General features: G+C 40.7%; 1 long non-coding RNA gene across 1 annotated transcript; it reads left to right on the top strand.

The window, feature by feature from the left end:
* Positions 1-764: 764 nt before the first annotated feature.
* On the top strand, positions 765-25916 carry LOC122554811. Its single transcript, XR_006313096.1, has 3 exons — positions 765-835; positions 16911-17011; positions 25848-25916. It is a non-coding gene; the product is annotated as an uncharacterized LOC122554811 (long non-coding RNA).
* Positions 25917-26456: the final 540 nt, after the last annotated feature.

Here is a 26456-nt window from a genome sequence, read left to right as displayed (position 1 = left end):
ACCCAGATCCATCCCCCTACCCTATCCTGCTAACCTTGTATTTTTACATGACTAATCCACCTAACTTGCACATCTTTGGACAGTGGAATAAACCAGCGCATTCATGTAGCCACTGGGAGAATGTGTGAAATCCACACAGACAGTCAGCCAAGGTTGAAATCGAACCTTGGTCCCTGGTGCAGTGAGACAGCAGTGCTACCCATTGAGACCATGCCACCCCTAACAAAAATACAGTCCTAGCCAGTCACACCCTCAACCTGCAAATGAATTAAAAAAAAACATAGTGCATGGTTTTTAATGAGATAAGAAGTGCATTTGTATAACATCTTTCATAATATCAGGCTATTCCATTGTGCTTAATAGTCAATTACGTATGCCTGACTAATAGTCACTCCTGTAATATAGAAAACTGTTGCTAGACAATGAAGAAAATTCAATATGCACTTAATGTTTGATTAAGGTTCCCCAAGAAAGTTTGTATTGGCTGGCAACACTGTAAATAATTAACAGTTACATTTGAACGGTCACTCATTGTCTATTAATCCTTACTGTTCTCTGATCAAAAATCTGCATTGTTTTACAGTGATAAATAATAATATGTTTTGGTCATTCCGTTTATTTTTGACTAGGAGAAAGTGAGGTCTGCGGATGCTGGAGATCAGAGTCGAGAGTGTCTTGCTGGAAAAGCACAGCAGGTCAGGCAGCATCCGAGGAACAGGAGAATCGACGTTTCGGCCAGGAGCCCTTCATCAGGAATTTTTGACTGCTGTTTATCTTTCTAATGTTTGTCATTTGAACTCAGACCTTGGAAAAACCTGGTGAAAATTTGCAAAAGGTACTCTCTTCAAGTTTTGTGAAAACAGTTTTGACAAGGAATTGTGTTTTCAGTGCATTATGTTTATTCTTACAGTCAGGCTGGTTTTCAATTCAGCAAATTCATGTCTGTTTGCTACCTCATGGATTTTATGAAATGCCTTTTATGAAAACCAAAATGTGTCATGTTTGCTAACGTCTTCATTTCAAGAATTTGCAGATGAATGCATCTTTTAACCATTTATGATGAGAATTGACAGCACTTTGGATATACCATTGAACATTTTCCCCACTACTGTTGCTATTAGACCTGGGTTTCAAACAAATTAGATGGTTAGGCTAAGATGGTGGTGGATCCTGTGCCTCTGATAAAAGTTTGATGGATTAAAAGCTGCTACTGTGAGTTATTTCTGTTCAGAGTGAAGAAGATGACAAAGGGGCTTAACAACTTGAATGACAAATTTGCTTCCACATGTCACAGAGCTGTAGAATTTGAGCTGTGAATTTGACATCAGAATGCCATTAACATTGATTGAAAGGAGGTTTTTTATTTGGAAAAAGTAGAAGCCGCTGTCTGTGAAAATATACTCCAGTAGGTACATTAACTGCAACACAATGTCTTGGATATTCATGTCTTCTTCTTTGTCAATTGATCCAGACTGATGGAAAAAAATGGCAGAGATACGTGATTTGGGTCGGCTATGTCCGGAGATGGCACGGTGGCTCAGTGGTTAGCTCTGCTGCCTCACAGTGCCAGGGACCCGGTTTGATTCCAGCCTTGCATGACTGTCTATGTGGAGTTTGCATATTCTCCCCCTGCCTGCGTGGGTTTCCTCTAGGTGTTCCAGCTTCCTCTCACTGTCCCAAAATGTGCAATTTAGTTGAATTGGCCAAGCTAAATTGTCCTGGAGTGTGCAGGCTACGTGGGTTAGCCATGGTAAATATGGGTTTTGGGACCTGGTGGAGGGCTGGGTCAGGGTCGGATGCTCTTTGGAGGTTTGGTGCTGACTCGATGGGTTGAGTGGCCTCTTTCCACACTGCAGGGCCTCAATGATTCTCTGCACCAGTTTCAACTCACAGGAATGGTGTCAGAGGTGACTCATACATCTGCCTGCTTCTCAGCTTGTTTCAGGTTCCACAGAGGCTATAGGATTTGGCAGGTCCATCTTTACCACAAGCCCAAGGCATGGAACCAGGTTAGGCCAGTATCTCCTCCACAATAGGTTTGGGATCAGGAATCGGATGGCATAGTATAATGTTGCCGGGCTAATAGTCTAAAGTCCCTGGCTAATACTGTGGGGAATACAGGTTCAAATCCCACTATAGCCTCTGGTGGCATTCGAATAAATCTGAAATTAAAAGGTGCTTTTAGTAATGGTGACCAGGCAACTATCATAGATTATTGTAAAAGTCCATCTTGTTCACTCAAGCCCTTTTGAGGAAGGAAAGCTGCCAGTCTTGTCCAGTTGGGGTTACTGCATAGAATGTGACTGACTTTGAAATGCCTGGCAAGCTATTCAGCTCCAGGGCAGTCAGGGATGGGTAATAAATGCTGGCCTTGCTAATACCCAATGAAACAATTTTAAAAAAATTACCCGTCTCTGTAGCGCAAACCCAACCCAATGTCAGCTAATATCTAGCAGTAATAGAGGCAGTCAAGAAATAGTATTATGTATGTGTAGCTATTTTGTGCATGTTGGTAATTTTGACACTGACTTATGGCTAATCTGAATATAGCAGTGTTGGCTTAATAGGTGTTTTCTGTACTTTATTTCTGAATCAGCATTAAATGATCACTGCCAGTGGGCTGAAAATTCCAATAGAATGCATTACTTGGCAGAAAAGCTAATCAATTGAAATAATGAGCTGGTTTCAAGTGTACTAGGATGCAAATGTATCTTTGCAATGAATCAGGTTTGGGTCAGAGTTCATTGTCGATGAAGTGAATGTACTTGACTGACTTGATAAAATGGATAATGTGGCAATGAGAACGGGCATCGCCCATTCGAGGAAAGCAGAAAGTGCCCTTTCCAATGGCACCAACTGGCACTAAGCAAAGATTAACTCTAAACTGGAAAACAAAGCAAGTGGAAACTCTAACTTAATACAAAATAAAGACTCTGGAACTAAAAAATGAGTCTCAAACTAATCAGAGGAAGTTTATGAAGTTTTTGGCAATTGAGAATGACAAAAATCTCAAATTCAAAGTTAAAGAATTCTGAATGAATAATTGACCCCATGGAGGTTTTTTTTTTGGATTAGTCCCTGTTTCCTATTGAGAATGGATGCCATTCACAGTACGTGTAAGGCCTTCGTGAACAAATAGTTGGCCTGCCACTATTGTGGTGGAACTCCAATATGAGACATAATGACATAAATGTTTGGATTGCTGTTGGTTGAAACTGGACAAAGGATAGAATTGGATTGGCCTACTTTAGTTTAGAACCAGAGGTCACAGTTTAAGGATACCCACTTGGAATATTGTGAGCAAACCTGGGCATCACATCTTAGGAAGATACATTGTCCTTGGAAAGAGATGACATGTGCTTCCAAGAATCCACCTGGACTTCAGGTGTTAGGTTATGAGGAGAGATTATACAAACTAAACCTGATTTCTGTACAATTTAGAAAGTTAAGGGTTGTTCTAATTTGAAGTCTTCAAGATTTGAAGTCTCCTGCTCCTCGGATGCTGCCTGACTGACTGTGCTTTTCCTGCACCACACTTTTTGACTCTGATCTCCGGTATCTGCAGTCCTCACTTTCTCCTAGTCTTCAAAATATTAAGACTAGATAAAGAAACTATTTCTATTGGTTTGAGATTCTAGATCACTCTTTCCAAGGACAATGTATCTTCCTAAGATGTGATGCCCAGGTTTGCTCACAATATTCCAAGTGGGTATCCTTAAACTGTGACCTCTGGTGCGGGTCGGTGTGGACTTGTTGGGCCGAAGGGCCTGTTTCCACACTGTAATCTAATCTAATCTAATCCAGGAGAGCGTAGTCTGAGAATTAGAGCTAGGCTGTTCAGGGGAGATGTTAGGAAGCATTTCTACATATAAAGGGTAGTAGATAGGGAAGGCTAAGTGGCTAGCACTGCTGCCTAGGGTCCTGGGTATGATTCCAGCCTCTGGCAACTGTCTGTCTGCATGGAGTTTGCGTATTGTCCCCATGTCTGTGTGGGTTTCCTCTGGGTGCTCTGGCTTCCTCCCACAGTCCAAAGGTGTGATGTTTAGATGGATTATACATGCTGAATTGCCTATAGTGGTCCAGGGGTATGCAGGCTAGGTGCATTACCCAAGGGAAATACAGAGATGGGTCTGGGTGGGATTCTCTTTCGAGGGTCAGTGTGGACTCGATGGACCAAATGGCCTATGTTTCTATGTTTGGAACTCTCCTCCACTGATGGCAGTGGAATGCTGGAACAGTTGTTAATTTTTAAATTTGAGATTACTTCACAAAACATTGTCTAAGGTACGGAGTGATATGGGCCAAAGGCAGGTATATAGAATTAGGTGGACACACTTTCTTTATTCCTGAAGAAGGGCTCATGCCCGAAACGTCGATTCTCCTGCTCCTTGGATGCTGCCTGACCTGCTGCGCTTTTCCAGCAACACATTTTCAGCACAGATCAGCCATAGTCTCATTGAATGGTAGAACTGGCTTGAGGAGCTGAATGACCTAGACCCGCTCCCATGATGCCCGGTAGACCATTTAGGTTTGAGATGAGGAGAAATTTCTTCACCCAGAGAGTGGTGAGCCAGCTTAGATATAATTCTTAAGGCTAAAGGGATGAAGGAGAAAGTGGGCCCAGGGTACTGAATGGGAAGATTAGCCATGATCATTGTGAGTGTTGAAGCAGGCTTGATGGGTCGAATGGCCTACTCCTGTTCCTATTTCTATGTTTCTCCCTGATTTCTAGGAGAATGGTTTAATTAAGTCCTTTTGCTGACTTTGCTAATACGCTGTGTACCTCTCTGTCCCTGAATATATCAGCTCTTCACTGCTGTAGCGCTTTGCTTATGTGATATTTTATGTCAGTCTTTGGAAGCAGTCAAAATTGATCAAGAGCTGTGCCACTCATGCGATATTATTGCATAATTATTCCTTCATGTTTTTTGCCGCCTTTCCAATTACTTCCTTTGGAGTCTCATGCGATTTTTGAACTGAACTTTATTTTCCTCAAATGCAGCTTTGAAGATATTAATTGTGCTGATCATAATGTTATTGTCTATATGTCAGGATCATCTTGAAAAGAAACTTTCTCCCTTTCACAATTTCTCGTGTTGCTAAGTGTCACTTTCTTAATGCCTTATGACACAAAAAAGGCTGAATCTTGCATCCTTTATTCTATTTGCTTCTGCTTATTGAAAAGGGATGGAATTTCTGCACCCCTCACTCAGTAACTGGCTGACATCTCTCAGGACTCAAAAAGCAACTTGACCCCCGACATTGTAGTAAAGTTGCAATAGTATTACCAGACCATAGAGCTGCTCCCTCATTAGAGAGGGATGACTGGTGGCGGTTTAACACACCTCAGGCAAGGTGAGACATTGAGAAGCAGATTCCCTCATGGTATCCCCAGTTGGTGTAGAAACTGAACCCATGCTGTCGCTCATGTACTGACTTACCAGTTATCCAGCTAACTGAGGTAGACCAACTCCTTACATTTTCAGCATCTATTAAGAGATATAAAATAATTAAATATAACTGCACAGCTCTGATATCATAACCTATACAGCATTCAGTTGTATAAAAATAATAATGAGGTAGAATTTCTGCTTTAGGTGCACATAAAATGCTCCAGTTTTGAGGATAGTGTTTTTTTTTCTCTCAAGCCTATTTGCATCTGATCAAATGTAGGAATTGAATTGATCGACATTGCCAGATTGAATGTAATTTGAAAAAATTTTAATTTTTTAAAAATGTTATTCTTATCACATAAACAATGTTACCTTGGCGCAGTTTGACCAATACAGAAAACGAGTCCATCAGAGAAAATATGTAGTTTAGTCCAGCCACAAACTGATTAATCTGATTTTAAATAACTAACTCAGAATAACTTTAAAACTTACACAGATCCTTTTGTTACTGTGCTTGGTGTACAATAGTTGGTTTGAAAATTAGTAATACTTTCAGCAAATCAAGATAGTAGGTTATATTTAACAGTTTTTTAAATTGTACCTATTCTGCCCTTGTGCTTAAAAAATAAATTCAATATTTCAAGTATCCATAAAGACCTGCAGAAAAATGCAAATCATGCTTGTAGTGATGATTAATTCAAACTAAGGGCCTGACTAGCTTTTGTGGCTAGGAGCAGCTTCCATTGCACTGTTGAGCTTAGTTGCTGGCAGTACTGGATAAGTTAGATCCCAGAGTGAAGCCTGGTGTAAAATATCATAAGCTTAATTTTTGCAGTTGTTTACTGTGGTGGTTAGTTATTGAACATATTCACATAGGATTACTGAAGTTCATTAACAACAGAACACAAGGTTACTGCTCTAAAAAATTCATATGTTTTGTCAGAACGATCTTTACAAAAGCATCCACTGTGGTTCATCTTTATTCCCAGCACTTTTGGATACTCATTCCAGTAAAGGGTGATGCCTGTTTTAACTTTTCTTTTTCTTAATTAACTCCTTCCAGGTTTGATGGCAGAGAGGTGTTTTTCCAGTTCTGATAGCCTAAATGTCTTTTCATTCCTGATGAACGGCTTATGCTCCTTGGATGCTGCCTCGCCTGCTGTGCTTTTCCAGCACCACACTTCAGCTCTAAAAGTGCATGCAGCTGACTTGAAAATTTCTATACACACTGTCACAGCTTAGAGATTTTCACAATTAGCTGTCCTTCTGTTAGTGGGCAACATTTTTTTTTCTGAACTGGACTTGATTCTTCTGAACAGAACTCAAGCCACTAGTGATTCTTGATCTATTTTTCCTTTCCTATATGTTCTAAATACTTCACCAATTAACAGCACAGGTATAGCACAGAACTGGTTATATGCCTATTTGAAAATGATGTTTTAGTTCACTGTTCCAAATGACTTTCTGACCTCTTGAAGAAAATCCATTTATCTTCACAGAATTGAAACCACATATCTATTTCATCTCTGCTTTAAACTACAGCTTCCAAAATGATAATATTGTATACCTTGATCAGATTACTAACAAGTATTTGAGATTCATCTCTGAAACAACTAAAGCTTAAGGGAGTTTGAATAGCAGTGATTGGCAACAGATATAAAAGGGAATGGTGGCATATGAGATGTTGGCTTCATCCTCTGCTTTGCAGTTTTCACTTAGAGTCATAGAGATGCACAGCATGGAAACAGACCCTTCGGTCCAACCTGTCCATGCCGACCAGATATCCCAACGCAATCTAGTCCCACCTGCCAGCACCTGGCCCATATCTGTCTAAACCCTTCCTATTCATATACTCATCCAGATGCCTTTTAAATGTTGCAATTGTACCAACCTCCACCACTTCCTCTTGCAGCTCATTCCATACATGTACCACTCTCTGAGTGAAAAAGTTGCCCCTTAGGTCTCTTTTATATCTTTCCCCTCTCACCCTAAACCTATGCCCTCGAGTTCTGGACTTCCCCACCCCAGGGAAAACACTTTGTCTATTTAACCTATCCATCCCCCTCATGATTTTATAAACCTCTACAAGGTCGCCCCTCAGCCTCCGATGCTTCAGGGAAAACAGCCCTAGCCTACTCAACCTCTCCCTATAGCTCAAATTCTCCAACCCTGGCAACATCCTTGTAAATCTTTTCTGAGCCCTTTCACGTTTCACAACATCTTTCCGATAGGAAGGAGACCAGAATTGCACGCAATTTTCCAACAGTGGCCTAACCAATGTCCTGTACAGCCACAACATGATCTCCCAACTCCTGTACTCAATACTCTGACCAATAAGGGAAAGCAAACCAAATGCCTTCGTCACTATCCTACCTACCTGTGACTTCACTTTCAAGGAGCTATGAACCTGCACTCCAAGGTCTCTTTGTACAGCAACTCTCCTGAGGACATTACCATTAAGTGTATAAGTCCTGCTAAGATTTGCCTTCCCAAAATGCAGCCCCTCACATTTTCATGAGGTATTTTTTCAAAAATGAAAATTGAAGAGAGCCCATCTTGAATTGCCCCAAATCAAAAAATAGCATGACTACTTTTCATAGCTGGGCTTGCATTTGTACTCATCACTGTCACATAACTTGGCCCCTACATTAGCAAGTAGCAGCTATTTCATGAATCTGCATTGCATATTGCTGTCAAATCAACTTTTAGAAGAAGCTGATTGAAGACAAATCACTGCAAAAATTCTGTCATCCACAGGATATGCTTCTGTCCAAAAGACTTGAAATATTGCAATATTTTGCAGGTTTGATAGTAGTTTGAAGGTTTTCACTGTAATTTGAAAAGAGCAGCTATGACATTTTTGGTGTGAAAGATACTCAATGAAAGCATCATACCCCTGTTGTCTTCCTTTGCAGAGATTGACTCACATGTTGGGCTGAAGCCATGTATTTTTAGCCAAGTTGGAGTTGCATTGAGTTTTATGGAGGGATTCTTATCACTAGACATTACGGGTTTTCTTAGTTTACTTTGCAAAACATACCTCATGAACTAACTAACCCCCTAAACTGTCCTCGCTTCCACGTAGCAATATTGTTAAGAGCTTCTTGGACCTCAGGACTGATGAGAAGTAATGTCTGCACACGCCATGAGAAGTAATTAATATAAATTATATCCAGAAATGTGATGGATTCAATTTGCATGAAACTTTGAACGGGAAGCTGCTTTAAGTGGGAAAACCCAAGTAGCATCATGTCCATTGTGGGGCATCTGGGATCTGTGTTGGATCACAGCTTTACTTGTACATTCCTCGATTAGGTTTTAGTAAGACCATAAGAAATAGAAGCAAAATTAGGCCTTTCGACCCATCGCATCTGCTTTGTCATTCGATCATGGCTGATATGTTTCTCAATCTCATTCTCCTGCCTTCTCCCACAACTTTTGATCCCATTAACTATCAAGAAGCTATCTATCTCTGTCTTAAATGCACTCAATGATTTGGCCTCCTTACCAGAAGGCAGAACATGTAGAGCTCATTGCTGTGGAAGGCTGCATGTTTTGAAAAGGAAATAACCTGACCCTTATGGCAAACATTGAGCAAACATTGTACAAACAATGGTTACAGATGAACTGGAGTCAAGGGGTTCTGTACACAGGGGCAATTGAGTGGCAACAGGAAGATGAGTGGTTTATGGACCAGTGACCAATTATCCTTGATAATAGTTTTTAAGCCTGCCAACAACAATGTGATTGGTTTTCTGGTAACTGAACAGCTCGGGGCTAGGCACAAGATAGTGTTTTGATCTCCACAACCACAGAAATGTTCTTTGTTTTATGCAGTCGAAACTCATTTTAAACCTGAAGAAAACCTTTGTTCAGTAGTTAATGAAAGCTGTGACTTTTAACTGGTCAATCAGACAATTTTTATAAGTGAACCAGCCACCTTGTGTCTCTTGCAAACTGGTGACTGAACAGCAACTTTCTGACTATCATCACAATCATCAGGATCATCTCACAACCCACAATCTGGAATCACCTTGCAAGCTTTCTTCAGCCCTTAACCTGTTTCTCCTGTCTTTTGTCTGTGTCTGTGTGTGTATGTGATGGAATTTATAAAATGACTACAATTTTAATTTGTTATGTTATCTATCAACCGTGTATAACTGTTTACCTGTCTACAAGTCTACTTCCTTGCAATACTAATTCTTGCTCAGTACAGAAACTCGTCCATGCTGGGTCTGAAAAATTAGGTTAATTGGGAGATTTTGCACACTTCTTTAAAATCTTTAACCTTTGTGATGACTCCAGGAACAGTGGAGTTTGCAACCTCCAGTGACTCATGACAATAGTTTACCTTTTATCGCAATATGAACACATGATTAGGAGCAGGAATAGATTGTTCAGCCCCTATTGCCTGTTCCAGCATTCAATAAGATTGTTGCTGATCTGATTGTGGCCTCAACTCTACATTTCTGCCTGCACCTGAGAGACTTTGACTTACTTGTTAATCAAGAATATATTGAACGCAAACACTGTGCAAGATTGTGTTGGGGAAATGAGGTAGGCTTTCTAACTGGCCCAGCTCTTCACCTATTCTCCTCTTGCACTGGTTAAAACCTGCAGGTTAAAAATGACATATAAAGTCACAGGTCAGTTGGATGCACCTTCTGTAAACTACAAAAGTGCACACGCCAAGTGTTTTCAAGCCCAGAGGATGATTTGGTGCCTTGATTTCCAAATGATTGCAGCTTTCCGATTACACGGCAGTTGCACTACAATCACAGCTGATCGGACCACATCTTTACCCCAAATAGTCATAAAATAAAAAGCAAATGCATAAACTCTGGGAAAATAAAGACCCCAGTGCCATTTAATTCCAAAATGCAATTAACATCAGCACTTCTGCCTTGACACTGCGTTAATACAGAGTGAACAGATGTTCACATGAATTTTAACAAGTAGCATTTTATTGCTTGCTTATAAATATTGCCTAGTTGTGAGTATGTTTCATAACTTAATAGATCAGAGTTTAGTGTAGCTGGAGAATGCACAATGTGCACTATTTGTTAGATCTGCATAGGCCAATTTGATTTGCATGAAACTTTGAACTGAAAGCTGCTTTAAGTGGGAAAACCAAGCAGCATCATGTCCACTGCGGGGTATCTGGGATCTGTGTAAACAGGGCAAGAAATTGCACGTGATCTTCTCTAATTGTTCTTGAGAAATGCAGAGTCTGAAACAGGAAGTGTAAGGAATAGCAATGAATTCAATACTACATGAGTGACAGAGGGGAAAAGAGAGATGGAAAGTCTTAAGAAAGAGCAAAAAAATACAGATCAGGAATATGTTACATAATTACTAGAAAAGGAGTAGACCAAATGCCATACAACCCTTCTTTACATCTACTCCAAATTGTTCCCTGCCCATTACTAATTTCCTGAGTGTCTGAATATCTGTCAATCTCAGCCTTGAGCATATTCAATGACTTAGCATTCACAGCTCTCCAGAGTAGAGAATTCCCAAAGATTCACGAGCCTGTAACTGAAGAAATTTCTCCTTGTCTTCATTCCAAACGACAGCCTCCTCTTCTGAGACTCACCCTTAGTTCCAAGCTCCCCAGCCACTGGAAATTTCTACCCAGCATCAATCCTGTTAAGTCCCTTAAGAATTTGGAGTTTCCATGCGATCAACATTCTAGGGGATATAGGCTGGCTCTACTCAATCTTTGCTCATAGACATTGTGTTCATTCCAAGAATCAGCCTCCCATCTAGTAGGGAAGTATTTGTTATGATCTCTATGGAGATCAGAAATATTTTCAGTGTTTCTTGTTTGGAAATCCCAAATCCCAAGTCTTTATGAAAAGAACAAAGCCGTAACAACCACCGTAACAAACAAAATGTTCTTTGATATATGTATAGAAAAATCATGTATGCTACTAACTATAATGTTCCATTTTAAAAAGCCATTATCTTCAAGATATTAAAAGTGCAAAAAAACCTACTTAAAGTGACTCCGATTTCCCTCTACACCAATTTGACGTCCCTTAAGTCAGAACTAGGCAAATTAACCACTTGGATTGATTTGTTTTGATTTATCACTGTCACGTGTACTGAGATACAGTGAAAAGTGTTGTCTTATGTGCTTTAGAGGCAGATCATACAATACAAAGTGCATTAGGGTAACAGAACAGAGTGCAGGATACAGTGTTACAGGTGCTGAGAAGGTGCAGAGGGAGAGAGATCAGAATTAACATTTAAGAGTTCTGTTCAAAAATCTAATTACAGTGGGGAAGAAGCTGTTCTTGAATCTGCTTGTACATGTATATGTCCGATGGAAGAGAGCATTGTCATGATGGGAGTGTTCTTTGATTATGTTGGTTTCCTGAGGCAAAGGGAAGTACTGTGTTGATGAAGTCAATGGAAGGAAGATTGGTATGTGTGATGGACTGGATTCTGTGCACATCTCTCTTGTAGTTTCTTTCAGTCTTGGAAAGAGAAGTTGTCATATCGCTGTAATGCATCCAGATAGGATGACTTCAATGATGCATCTATAAAAAATTGTAACACTCTTCACAGACATGCAAATTTCATTAGCCTCCTGAAGAAGTAAAGGTGTTACTGTGCCTTCTTGACCGTACTGTCAAAATGGATAGACCAGGACAGATCGTGGATGATTGTCAATCCCAGGAATTTGATGCTTTTGACTACCTCTCCCTCAGCAGCATTGATGCTGACAGAGGTGTGCCCTGTACACTGCTTCCTGATGTCAATGACAAGCTCCTTTGTTTTGCTGACATTGGTGGAGAGATTGTTGTCTTTACACCATGCCATTACGTACTCTATCATCATCTTGTACTCCATCTTGTCATTGTTTGAGATCTGACCTAAAACTGTGGTATCGTCAGGAACCTTGTAAATGAATTGGTGTGGAATTTGGCCACACAGACATGTGTGTATGAGGAGTGTAGTTGTGGTTCTGGAAATAACTTCAATGATTCACATAAAGGTTGAGATTTCTAGGGATTACACTTAAATCTGAGACTGTCCCTTCAAATCCTTTCTACCTATCCCATGGTTATACGCTAATACTACAACACCAGTGTCACTCTACAACTTTGCATCATCACCAAACTTTAATACAGAATAGGTAACTAAGCCATTGATATAGATTACAAATAGCTGAGGGAAAAGCATTGATCATTATGGCACCCTGCTATTTTCTAGTCTGCTTGCTGTGCATTAATCAATCCTTAATCCTTAATAATGCCTACCTTTTGTGCTAATATGCTGTTGACCTCTGCAGCTTTTTGCTGCAACAAGTCATTATCCTCGAGCTAAAGAAAGTCTTCCTGATCTCAGTGATGAGGTGTCATCTCTTCACTCTGACACTATGCCCTCAGGCCCTAGTCTCTTCTACTTGTGGAAACTTTTCTTATCCAGGTCTCTCAGTATTCTAAGTTTCAATCAGATCCCCCTCACATCCTTCTAAAATGCATTGAATGCATACCCAGAGTTGTCAACTGCTCCTCATCTGTCAAGACCTTCATCCCCAGGACCTCCTCCAATGCCAGACTGCCAATATACTGCCAAACTCTTACATCCTTCCTTAGATACACTGCCCAAATATTCCAAATGCGGTCTGACCAGAACCTTACACTGCCTCAGCAGATCATTTCTGCTCTTGTATTCTAGCCTTCTTGAAATGAATGCCAACATTGTATTTACCTTCCTAACCACCAACTGAACCTTCCTGAAGAAGGGCTTATGCCCGAAACGTCAATTCTCCTGCTCCTCGGATGCTGCCTGGCCTGCTGTGTTTTTCCAGCATCACATTTTTCAACGTTTGCCAACTGAACCTGCATGGTAACCTTAAGAGAATCCTGAACTAAGACTAGATTTCTGAAGCCTTTCTCCATTTAGGAAATAGCCTATACCTGTATTCTTCCAATCAGCTGAATAACCTTTCCCACTTCCAGTCTGCAGGCACCATTGTAGAATTAATAGAACTCTGAAAGATAATTGCTAATGCATCCAATATCTCTATAGCCATCTTGTTCACCACTCTAATGTGAAGGTCACTAGTTCCTGGGATTTGTCACCTTTCTATCCCATTAATTTCGCTAATATTTTTGCTAATACTAGTTTGTTTCAGTTCCACACTAGATTCTAATTTATTTGAGGAAGACTTCTTGTGACTTTCTCTGTGAAAGCAGAAATATATTTAATTAGCTTCTCTGCCGTTTCTTTTAGTTCCAATTATAAACTCTTCTGTCTCCCAGCTGTAAAGGATGCCCATTTGTCTTTGCCAATCTTTTCCTTTATACTTATTGATAGATGTTTTTACAATTCATTTTTATGTTTCTTGCTATTGTATGTTCATATTCGATTCTATTTCTTCATCAATTTCCTTATTCTGCACTGCTGAATTCTAAAATTGTTCTAATCTTTCTAAGCTTACAATTGTTTTTTCAGAATTTTATATGTCTCCTCCTTGATTTAATGCAATCATTAACATTCCTTGTTATCCATGGCCTTTTTGTTTGTCCTGTTGAGTACTTTTTGTTTTCCAGAAATGTTTAGTTTATTGAAAACCAAATATGAATGCTTTTAATATTAGTTATTGCCTATATACTGCCAAACTCTTACATGTACTGTTCTAGTTCACCACTGTCAACTTCCTCCTCATTCTTTCATAATTGCACTTGTTTAGATTTAAGAGACTAGATTCAAACTGAACTTTATCTTTTTCAAATTTAACAGACTATTTCTATCATACTATTGTCACTATTTTCTAAAGGTTTTTTTTGAGCAATAATTTAAACCATAGCTGACTCCATGTTTGTAGGATAACACTTCTGTCATGGTCTGTAAGGCTAATTGAGCAAGACGTGCTCTTGCAGCTTTCCCTTGTGTAGAAAGTTGAGGGGTGACCTTACAGAGGTTTATAAAATTCAGAGGGGTAGAGATGTCATGAATAGCAGGCATCTTTTCCCTAAGGTGTGGGGATTTGAAGACCAGGGGGCATATTTTTATGTGAGAGGAGAAAGATTTCAAAAAAAGACATGAGGGGTAACTTTTTTTTTTACAGAGTTGCTCATGTGTGGAATGAATGTCCAGAGGAAGTGGTGGATGTGGGTACAGTCACAACATTTAAAAGACATTTGGATTACTATGTGAATGAGAAATGTTTGGAGGATATGTGCCAAACCCAGGCAGGTGGGACTGGTTTAGTTTGGGATTATGGTCGGCATGGAATAGTTGGGCCAAAGGCTCTGTTTCCATGCTGTGTCACTCTAATTGACCCCTTTTTCAATGGATATTTCGATTTGGTGATCTGATGCTTGATTGGATGAGCAGAAATGGCAGGGGCAGGACAGAGTGAACCACTCAATTTCCATTCCATCTCCCTCACCCACCAAGAGAAATAAATCCCACCTCCAGTGTTTTAGAAGATCAAAAGAATTTACAGTCTGGGTAGAAATAAACTAGTTTCTGTGGAGTAAAAACAAGAACAAGGGACAAACATTATCGTAAAATTAGAACCAGAGCATCCACGAGTGTCAGGATGCAACTCCTCTCATGAAAGAAAGTGGGATAGCGGATATCTGGAACTCCTTCCCCCAAAAGAAATGTTAAAGCCAAAGGTGAATTTCAAATCTTAAAACTGAGATTGCCTCTGTGTGATTTTTGCGACATATTAGTTACAGAACCAGGTTGTGCAGATGAAGCTAATGGCATTTAGGGATAGACAGTAAGCATTGGCTTTGACACCAATGTTCATATATCAAGGATAAATAAAACCCTTAGACGATCTACATATCAACCTTGATGTAATTAAATGGTAGAACAGGTTTTAAGGGGCTGAATGGCCTATGTCACTTGCAATGTTCTTCCCAATGCACTCACAGTTAACTTTATATTTTCACAATCCAATCACTCAATTCACTCGACATCTCGACAGCTTATTTGTTCTAATTTCTTCTATTTTATTCCTACACACAGACCCATGTTATATAGATCAGAGATCGATTTAAACCGTGATATGTCGAAGCCTGTCTGCAACATTTATGGTCTATCTTCCAGTGGATTTATTATATTTTCCTCCTTGCCCCTTTATTTTCAGCTCTGACCATATTTTGGGCATCAGAAGAGTTATTTTGTAAATCTTAGAAGAAATGCAAGCTTTCTTACCCAATTTTGAATTTATTATATTTTCTGTAACTGTGAAATATCTTGAAGCACGAATTGCTAGTGGATACACTGTCACTTGAACAAAGGAAAAGCACAAAATGGTCACATTGTTGCGATTTTTGTGACCCTTTATACAAGACCAGTTTAGATGTTAGAAGAGAAACCACTAAAATAAATTATCTTTATTTGTGGATCATGGCTGAGCTTTAAAGAAGCTTTTAGAAAAGAGTTGTGAGCATTTATTCTGTAACAGCAATGATGCTGCTGCATTTCCTGAACAAAGGCCTAATTAGAAATAATTTGGACTAAAAGCCTACTATTGCCTCAATCATAAAAGAAATGTACATCTTAAAGGCCCCTGTTTGTCTTCTGCTGACCCTTTTGAAAATGGCAATTTTGCAATAACTTGAGAGAAGCAAACCTCCTTCTCTTTAATCTAAAGGCTGGGTAAGTGCTGAAAGTAACTGTCTGTGATACCACTTTAATCAACTTAATGCAGCTCACCAGATTGCAGCCTTTGGGCTAGTACAAAGAGACATGCAGATGTGAACCCGTGAGAGGGTGCTTTCATAGGACATTGGACATTAAAAGCTATCTGAGATGAGAGGACTGCACCAAAAAGGGACATGGCAGGCAAAAGATTGGGCACACTGTTGAAACGACGCAGTTGCGTTATGTCAGTAAGGGTGTGTTGGCAAAAGCAGCTGGTCCCTCTGTCTGGCACCCATCTCTTCTATAAGGTACTTGTGAAATGAAGTACACAGTGATGGACCTTTGTTTAGTTCAAAGGTTTTTACCGCTTTATTCTGAAGCCCCATTGTGAATTCATGGGACTTAAAATATGTATCACTGTCCCTTTCATTTTTGTTCTTCTGAAACAAATCAAAGGGAAAAAGTTTCTGCAACAGTTAAAGCTAGTTTGAAATTTTAAAATGTTTGGCCCCATAGCACCTTGCGCGTCTGTCTGGATAAAGCCATCATAGCATTGCAAAACAAGGTGAGACTCACTTTTATGCTACTTTTCAAAAATAGAACTGTTAAAGCATTCCCCGTTTCACTTCAATGTATTTGTTTTAAGTGCAAACTAACCTTTATAAAGTGTTTGTAGGACTTTGTTCAGTTTGTTGCAACGTTATCCGATCTTAACCTTCTTATGTAGACTTTTGAAAGCGAAACAGTCATGGAAATGAACCATTTGTTACTGCACTAGCTTATATTGTCATTTAGTTAATAGAATATCACAACAATGTATAGTATTAGAAATTCAAACACGTAGCCCATCGACTTATAAGAAACATATGCAGAATAATTATTTCTATTTTATTTCAGTTACCTCAGTTGACCAATGGTGCAATATTGAAAGTTCCCCCAGGCACTTTATGATGCGGCTTTTGGGTCAGTCAGCAGGGAAGCTAACAACCCTGAAGCTGGTATGAATGATACAAATCTTTTCTTTGTAAGTTGCTAAATTGTGGTTGTCAATTTAACACCATTGTGCTCCCTTTGTCCAGTAGCTTGTTGACAAATTACACACTCAACAGAGATCACTGGAGTGCAGTATCATACTGTCCAGCCTGATCAGAGATTTAAACCAGAAGTGTAAAAATTCTTTGGAGTACTTACTTCATTAGATGCTAAGACACAGCACGCCACTGAAAGATTAATATGATCTGCTTACTGAATATTGAAGCAAAGTTCAAATGGTTTTAAATCTTTTAGTGAGTTCTTTGCTCAGACCACCATCTGATTAACAGATGAATTTTAACAGAGGTAAATGTAAAGGAATAATTTTGTATTATTCAAATAGTGAAAAGCCAACAACTGTGGAGGTAAAGAGATTTAAGATTCCATGCACAGGTCATTAAAATATCATAAGATGAAGAACGATCCTTGACCTAGAATTTTAACTTTCCATCCCTCCCTACAGATGCTAGCAGACCACATGCTATTTACAACATCCTTTAATAGGAGAAAGTGAGGACTGCAGATGCTGGAGTCCTCATTTCCCCTCCCCCCACCTTGTCTCAGTCCCAACCCTCGAACTCAGCACCATCTTCCTAACCTGCAATCTTCTTCCTGACCTCTCCGCCCCCACCCCCACTCTGGCCTATCACCCTCACCTTAACCTCCTTCCACCTATCACATTTCCAACCCCCCTCCCCCAAGTCCCTCCTCCCTACCTTTTGTCTTAGCCTGCTTGGCACACTTTCCTCATTCCTGAAGACGGGCTCATGCCCAAAACATCGATTCTCCTGCTCCTTGGATGCTGCCTGACCTGCTGTACTTTTCCAGCAACACATTTTCAGCAACATCCTTTAATAACCAAGTTAAAAAACTGAAAGGAAATTTTGGCCTTTTTTTTGAGTTTTCTGCCTAAAATGATTTTCAAGATGGTAGTGGCAGCGGCAGGGTGGGAAGTGCTCAGACTCTGTGCCTGTATGCTCCTGCTCACCTGGCTGGCCGAATTCTTCTTTGTTTTGGTTTTGTTGCTTCATTTCTATATTGTATCCAAGTTGACCTTTTCTTCTTCTTTTCTCTGGCTGCGGTGGAGGAAGGTGGTAGTGAGGCCCTGCTGTGGCAGTGGCAGGGTGGTGGATGTCTGATCCTCATGGGCGTGGCTTTGCCGAGGGCTTCACCATCAGTGGGTCTGGTCTGCTCCTCCTGACAGTGGTTTCACGGTGGCTGTAGTGCTGGCGGCATGTTGGTTCAGGTTTGTTCCTCGTTGCTATAGCGATAGCGTGGTGGCTTCGAGTGGTGACAGCTTCAAGCGTCGGTGACTTGCTGGGTCTGGTCAGTCCTTCCTTGCTATGGCGGTGATAGCAGCCTGATAGGTCTGGTCTGGAAATCCTTACCGGTGGTGGCATCCAGTAGTCACTCCGTTAACCCAGAAGCCACTGTGGGAGCAGAAGATGAACTTGGCCCTAACTTTGTCCTGATTATTTCTTTTCGTAATTTCTAATTAAAATAGTGTCAAATGGTAATGACTTATACACATCTCACTGTATCTTTATAAGGAGTTGAAAAGGGTAGTGCTGGAAAAGCACAGCAGGTCAAGCAGCATTTGAGGTGCAGAAGGCTTTCATCAGGAATGCATCTGCAGTCCTTATTTCCTCCTGTATTTTCATAAGTACAAGTGCCAATAAATTTCTATATTCTATTCTAAAAGCAGTTCCAACCTACAACACTGCAAACTCCACCCTGGGCAGGGCAATAGGGAGAACCCAAATTCATCGAGGTAAAAACAATGACTGCAGATGCTGGAAACCAGATTCTGGATTAGTGGTGCTGGAAGAGCACAGCAGTTCAGGCAGCATCCAAGGAGCTTCAAAATCGACGTTTCGGGCAAAAGCCCTTCATCCTGATGAAGGGATTTTGCCCGAAATGTCGATTTCGAAGCTCCTTGGATGCTGCCTGAACTGCTGTGCTCTTCCAGCACCACTAATCCAGAACCCAAATTCATGCCAACTGAAAGGGATGAAATCCCACGGTATTGGCACAGACTTGATCCGTGATGATTGGCTCAGTTGGCTGGACAATTGAATTCCCTGAAGGAGTCCAAATTGCTATGGACTTCCACAAAGCCTGGAGCCATAAAGAATGATTGCTGAGATGCCAACATTTTTCCATTACTTGACTGATTGGGAATCTCTCCTGCCGGAAACAAGTTGATACACTATCTGTTTGGCCACATTATGAACGCATCTTCTGCAGTGCACCAAGTCCAGAAATGGGACTTGAACTGGGAGCTTCTAGCTAAAGGGTAGAGAGGCCATTCACTCTGCCACAAAACTTCCACAATGTTAGCCTAGAGAACCAGAATATAAAGGACAGGATGTTTTGCGGCAAATAAAACCCCGGATTAAGCTCACAGATGAAGTACTTTAGAAGTGAAATACTGCAGATGCTGGAAATCTGAAACAGAATTGGAAAAAGTTCTGATGGAGAGCAATATTGTACTCAGTGTGTTAACTCCTCACACTTGCTGACAGACCTGCTGGATTTTTTTTTAGCATTTTCTGTTTTTTTTTAAACTGATGCACTTTGAACAGTTTAAGGCACTGTATCTTGGGAAGAATATATTCCCAGATATTCCAATGGTTATTGGAGTAACATAGACTGCATTTGGACGTCGGGATTATGTGGAATCCGAGGCACAGCTGACACCAGGGGAATTGCCCAGGAATTGAAACTTCTGACAGACAATTCTTCTGCATGTAGACCTCTCTTAAGCAAAAAAAAAGCCCCTTCAAAGTTTCTGATTTTAAAGGGTTCCAATTCCATTAAGCTTAATAGTTACCCAGGAAATGTTTGCGTCAATCCAGAACCCCCTCCCTTTAATCTGACTGTTGATCCGCCCTAAACACTTATTTTGCACTCGACCCACTTAACACCTGACCTCACCCACTTGGTGCCCTACTGACTTTACCTGGCAACTATTTCACCTTGGCACTGTGTTCCCTCAGCCATCCGGTACCTTAACGCCCAGCATCTATCTGATACTCTAACTCCCTTTATAACTGACATCGTAACTGCACACATACATACATACCCCTTCACAGAAGCTTTCAAAGTGCTGCAGATTGAAATAACAGAACTCGGCAAACTGACTGCTGCAAAAGGTGCTGTGGTGTCTTTGAGGATCATCTCTGCTATTAGAATTGTGGATTGCTGGACAGGTTTGTAACAGGACTCCCCTGACCAGGATTCTCCAGCACAGATATCATCCAGGGATAACTTTTCATCTGATCAAATTTGGAAATAGGAATTTTGATCCTGGTGAAAATATCTGAGCTACTATAATCTTGGAAGTGGGATGGATTCTCCAGATGTTACCAGGGCTCATACTACAAGGATTTTTTCTAATGGAATGTAAATGGCACATCGAAGGCTATGTGTTGATTAAAAATATTGAAAGGAAGTGATAGAGTAGATAGAGGAAACTATTTGGCATTAAAACATTTTATCTAACATTCATAGCTTCACTTTGTTCTGAAAACTGCAGCATTGTTGTAAGCTTTCCACTGCCATTACAGACTCTCATACACTTCACCAGCACATTATCCAAACAGGTCGCCCCCTAATCACTGACCCACCCTCTTTGGCAGTACAAGCTGCCCCAAAATGGAGGCTGCAGGTGATCACTGCCAGGGCAGAGGCACTGTTACATACTCTTACCCCAGTAGAAGGACCATGGTCAGTATCATTGGTGGTGCCTGTGGCTAGCACTGGGCTTGAAACCAGAGAATATCATGGACATGAAAGACTTAGTTCATTGGCATATGTGATCGTGGAATCCCTACAATGTGGAATGAGGCCATTGGCCTATTGAGTCTGCACTGATCCTCAGAAGAGCATCCCAGCTACCCCCCACCCCCAGCCCTACAATCCTTATAATCCTGCATTTTCCATTGTTAACCCACCTAGCCTGCACACAATGGGGACTTTAGCATGGCCAATCCACCTAAGCTGTATATCTTTGGGTCTGGGCGGAAACCGGAGGAACCCACACTGACATGGGGAGAAAGCGCCATGGAATTAGGTTCAATTTCAGCCTATGAGCCACCACCCATCCCCTGCTAGAAAGGCTGCATATAATTGAAAGTGCCTGAAAGGTTGGCATTAACTAGGCACGTGTATTTGTACAGACCTTGTAGTATATCCTTATCAGCGTGACAGTGGTCAGCCACCACCATCAGCACACTGTGGGCCCAATGATGAGGCAGTGTCTGATAGCCAATGTTGTCCATTGCAGCATAAGGCATCAACCACTAGGGGCACTCTAGTAGAAGCTGAAGTATGTCGTGATGCCTGCTGTCACTTGTGCTATCATGGCTGCAGATTACAGTGTTCACAAGACCTTTTGAGGTTTTACTATGGTCCAACAATATGTCCATTAGAATCGTTGAGGTGTCTCTCCAAGTGAGTGGCTGTGGCTCCAATAATCACAAACCTCCATTAAGCAGGTTCTTTCCTTCAACGCTCTCGTCATTCTTTTCACTATGATAAGATTATGCCTTTTCGGCCCTGGATTGCTGAAACTCATCCTTCAGACTTGCTGTCTCCTTCCACCGGAAGCCATGCATTGGCCAGTCGGCAGCCACTCGGTGAAGCACTACAAAAGGAGCTCTAGGAAAAAGCAAAGGTTCCTGGCCAGTGCATGACAATCGTTAACAGTGTAAGAAGGTGGACAGATTGTGTCAATTAGTAATGTGTTGAATGGTTATAGAGAGTGGGCAAGAATGTAGAATTGAGACTGAGATGAGGTCAGCCATAATCATATTAAATAGCAGGGCAGGCCAGAAGGGCTGAATAGTCTACTCCTGCTCCGAATACTCATGTTCTTATGTTCCCAGAGGATAGGCACTAAGGGATACCATAAGGATGATGAATTGACTTCCGTATACAATATGGAATGATTTCATTTTATGAATTTAGTTCAGGGATGCATATTTGTTATGGCTTTTATTTTTGCATTGTTCATGCAGATGGAGCGATGACCAAAGACAGAGAGAGGCAAGATTTGTGAGTGTGGAATTGGGATTGGGTAACCTGTAGTGGGCTGAGTCATAGAGTCATGAAATGGGTACTGCCTGCCATGCCAGTGATGGCTCTCTGCAAAATCAATACAGTTCATCCCATTGCCCTGCCTTTTCCACTTTATGATGCATTTCTTTTCTGTTCCTATGATATGATTCTTTTTGGAAAGAAGGATTGAATCCAACTCCTCTACACTGTCAGAGACAGCACCCTAACCACCGCTGCATTAAAAACTATCCTGTTCTCCATGTTGCTTTTGGTTCATCTGCCATTCACCTTCGATCAGTACCCTCTTATGTTCAACTCTTCCACCAAATGGGAACAACTTCACCACATCTGTGCTTTCCATACCCCTCATGATTTTTAACACCTCCAGTGTATCATCTTTCAACCTTTTCCTCTCAGCTTCCCAGCTTCTCCAAACTATTTATGTAACTAAAACCCCTTCTCCTGTAACTGTTTTTGTGAATCTTCTCTGCCTTCTCTCTAATGCCCTCACAACCTTCCTGAAGTGTGATGCCAATATTGACACAATACTCTGCTGAGGCCAATAGAGTGATTTGTCAATGTTACTATAACTTCCTCCATTTTTATTCTGTGGCTCTATTTATGTTTCCAGGTTCCCTTTTGCCTGATCAACCATGTTCTCAATCTGTCCTGTTACCTTCAATTTGTGCACATATTTCCCCAAGTCTCTCTGTTCTCACACTCATATGGAATTGTATCCTTGATTATATATTAAGTCTCCTCATTCTTCCTACCAAGATGAATCACTTTATACTCCACTGTACTAAATTCAATCTGCCAGAAGCTTGTCGAGAAACTGTTGGTTTATTTTTACTCTTCACAACATTCACAATACTTCCAAATTTGTATCAATTTGAAATTGTGCCGTGCGCATCCAGTTCATGAATATAGTTCAAGAAAAGCAGGGTCTTCACAGATAAATGATCAGAAAGGACACACCTCTGTTAATTTTTAAAAAAATCACTCAAGGGGGTCACTGGCTGGCAACATTTATTCCCCATCCCTCACTGCCCTTAAACTGATTGCTCTAGTAAACCATTTCAGAAGGTAGTTGAGAGTCAATCACATTGCTGTGGGTCTGGCATCACATGTGGGCCAGACCAGGGGAGATTGGCAGACTTCCTTCTCTGAAGGTGGGCCAGATGAGTTTTTCTAACAATCAGCAAGGGTTTCATAGGCATGAGTAGATTCTTTTTAATTCATTTCAAATTTCTCCTTCTACTGTAGTGGGATTCAAATCTGGGTCCCCAGAACATTAGCTCAGTTTCTGGATTAATAGTTTAGCAGTAATCCCCCTGCTCCTTCCTCCTGCTCCTAATGTGCAGCTCCTCATCATGTGACTGGAGAAAGGCCTGTCTGAACGATGAAGCTGGGCTGCATCCAGCAGGCTGAGAGTCTGGGTGCACCTGCAAGGAAATGGTTCTCCAGAGTGAGTTAGGGCTTAGTGCGTTGTTTAAGCGTACTAATGATTAGCTCAGTTGGAGTTTGCTTGGCAGCATGGCTATCATTGCATGTTTGTCATTTACATGCGCCAATATTGCGCACTAGTGTCATCAGCACCTGGTCAGTGAATTATTTTTATTACGTGATAACTGTTTAGCTTGTCACAGTACCTGTAATGCAGCTGGCACAGAGGTCTGCAATGGAATGATGGTGCCTTGACTGATGCCAGGATACTAGGCATTGTCCTGCATGATTCTCTGCCTGTGGTCACACACCAGCTGGATGTTGAGGTAGTGAATGCTTTTTGTTTCTGGGTGAGAGCGGAAGTGACGAACTGCCTGCAAAGTGATGTGTGTGTCATCATTGGCGCTCGTCACTATGGGGAAGTCTAAAATGCTGGCTCAGCCCGCTTGTTTCTGGCAGGAGGAACTTTACTATATTTAATTTTTTGAGAACAACTAGCCTCAGTGATCTTCCTTATGCAACAATGCATGGCAAACTGTGATGTTGCAAACATCTCCAGACATAGGCAGGAAGGAACCAAATGTACTTGTGGCTTGGATACCATTTTCATTTCCAAATGATATCCACTGCCGAAGAAACAGACACTTTTGAACCTAATTTTGTTCGGTTTTTAAATGATTTTAGATTTGTTGATCACTGTTGACTCACGGGAAGAACAAATGACAATTTAATATGCTCATCTCTTGGGGAAAGAAAAGTCTTACCGTTTCCTCATAAATTTTGAAGAGACTGCAACTATTATTCTGAAGTGGCGTTAATGGTTTTCTCTCCACAGATGCTGCCAGACCTGCTGGGTTTTTCCAGCTATTTCTGTTTTTGTTTCTGATTTCTAGCATCTGCAGTCTTTTTGGTTTAACTAATATTTGTTCACAGCAATTAACTATCATTGATGCAAATAGTCCTTTTTTTTGTTAAAATCAACCTTTTCAGGCATGGTAGTCATATGTCATACAGAACTTGAACCCAAGCCATCACACTCTGAGTGTGGTGAGGTCACTCTCTCTGTTCCACAAGAGTCACTATATCCTTGAATGAAGTCGAGAGTGTGGTGCTGGAAAAACACAGCAGGTCAGGCAGCATCCGAGGAGCAGGAAAATCAACGTTTCAGACAAAAGCCCTTCATCTGGAATGGTGCCCTTCCCAATGACCTTCCTGATGCCATCAGCCCTTCCTGATGAAGGGCTTTTGTCTGAAACATCAATTTTCCTGCTCCTCGGATGCTGACTGACCTGCTGTGTTTTTCCAGCATCAGACTCTTGACTCTAATCTCCTCCAGCATCTGCAGTCCTCACTTTCACCTATTCTTGAATGAAGTACAACTGCAGATTGTCCAAGAGGTCTAATTATATTTGAACTTTGAAAGTTCTATCACGATGTTTACTACAGGACAAGATCTTCCTCTATCTAGAGACTCTACAATTCTCAATGAGCCATATGATAATGTTTGACTAAGTATTACATGATTTTTATTCATCTGTAAAAACTGAAAGAACTGCAGATGTTGTAAATCAGAGACAAAAATAGCAATTACTGAAAAAGCTCAGCAGGTTTGGCAGCATGTACTGAAGTTCTGCTGAGCTTATCCAGCAATTGCTATTGTTGTGTTTTGTTGTGTTTGACTGATCATATACTGATAGGAATGTCCCACTCTCATGATTTTCGTGGAACTTTAAGGTCAGCTGAGGTCTTTAGGCTAAATATAAGTATTCCTAAAAAGTAAAGCATATGTAAAGCTTGAAAGTAATTTGTTAAATACCGGAACGGTGCAATAATCAAGTGATAATGTAATCAGCTGTATTCGGAAAAAAATAGTTTATCCCTTCCATTGAGCATTCCAGCAGCAATTGAGTGGATTCTTGAAAGTAATAGTCTCCAGGCAGACAAATTTAATCTGACTGCCACCTCTTTTATCCCTCCAGTCGTTACTTGGTTGTGAGATTTAATCTACATCGCACTCAGTTTTACTTTGCCGGGTATCTCCTTCTGGTTTCATTTCGGAATTAAGAATGACATAGACACTATTCCTGCTCAAAAAGAACGCAGTTTTTCAAAATCTGTTTGATATTAGGTGACCAACCAGCAGAATAGAAACAGAAAGATGTAATGTGACCATTTGCAAGACACACAAGCACAGCAGCAATCTCATTTTCAAATCGGCAGATCAGCTCTATCTATAGATAGATGTTAGCAAGAGGCAAGTCCTTGCACCATTAAAATATTCATTTCTGTTTCTAGCCTTCGCTTAATGTTAAAGATGCTCAGACATATACAGCCACGAACCCCACTCGCGCTGAGAATGAAGGAAAAACATGTTGAATCTTGAAAGCTGCGGGCTCTAAGATCTAAAGTTCTGTGGGAAGAAATGTTTGCAGCAGTCAATACAGTTGCAAGGATGTGAACTAATTAGAATCAAAGCTGCAGTCACCTCTTCAGCCTAACCTTATTTTATTTGACATTATTGTAATGTAACAGTACTTGCATTTTCATAAAAGACAGGTCTGAATATCAAATGGTGAATTTGAGTCAGCTTAATAATGTCTTTTTTCATTAAAATTATACACTAAAAGTGCCTTTCATTAAATATCATTTTGTCGTTGAAATGAAGATGCCTTGCCCCAGCAACTTTTTTGTTGTCAGCTTCTCCTGGCTCAGAATAGCTTCTGGTATTAAATCAGTCACAGTAATAAACTGGAATTAAAGAGTCTAATGATGACTATGAATCCATGGGTGATTGTTGGAAAAACCTGTCTGCTTCACAAAGTAATTGCCATCCTTACCTGGTCTGGTCTCCTTGTGACTCCAGACTCACAGCAATGTGGCTGATTCCTAACTGCCCTCAGGGTT

This window comes from Chiloscyllium plagiosum, chromosome 11 (assembly GCF_004010195.1).
Source record: "Chiloscyllium plagiosum isolate BGI_BamShark_2017 chromosome 11, ASM401019v2, whole genome shotgun sequence".
NCBI classification, from domain to species: domain Eukaryota; kingdom Metazoa; phylum Chordata; class Chondrichthyes; order Orectolobiformes; family Hemiscylliidae; genus Chiloscyllium; species Chiloscyllium plagiosum.
The sequence above is the reverse complement of the archived record's forward strand: the minus strand, read 5'-3'. Positions and strand labels throughout refer to the sequence as shown.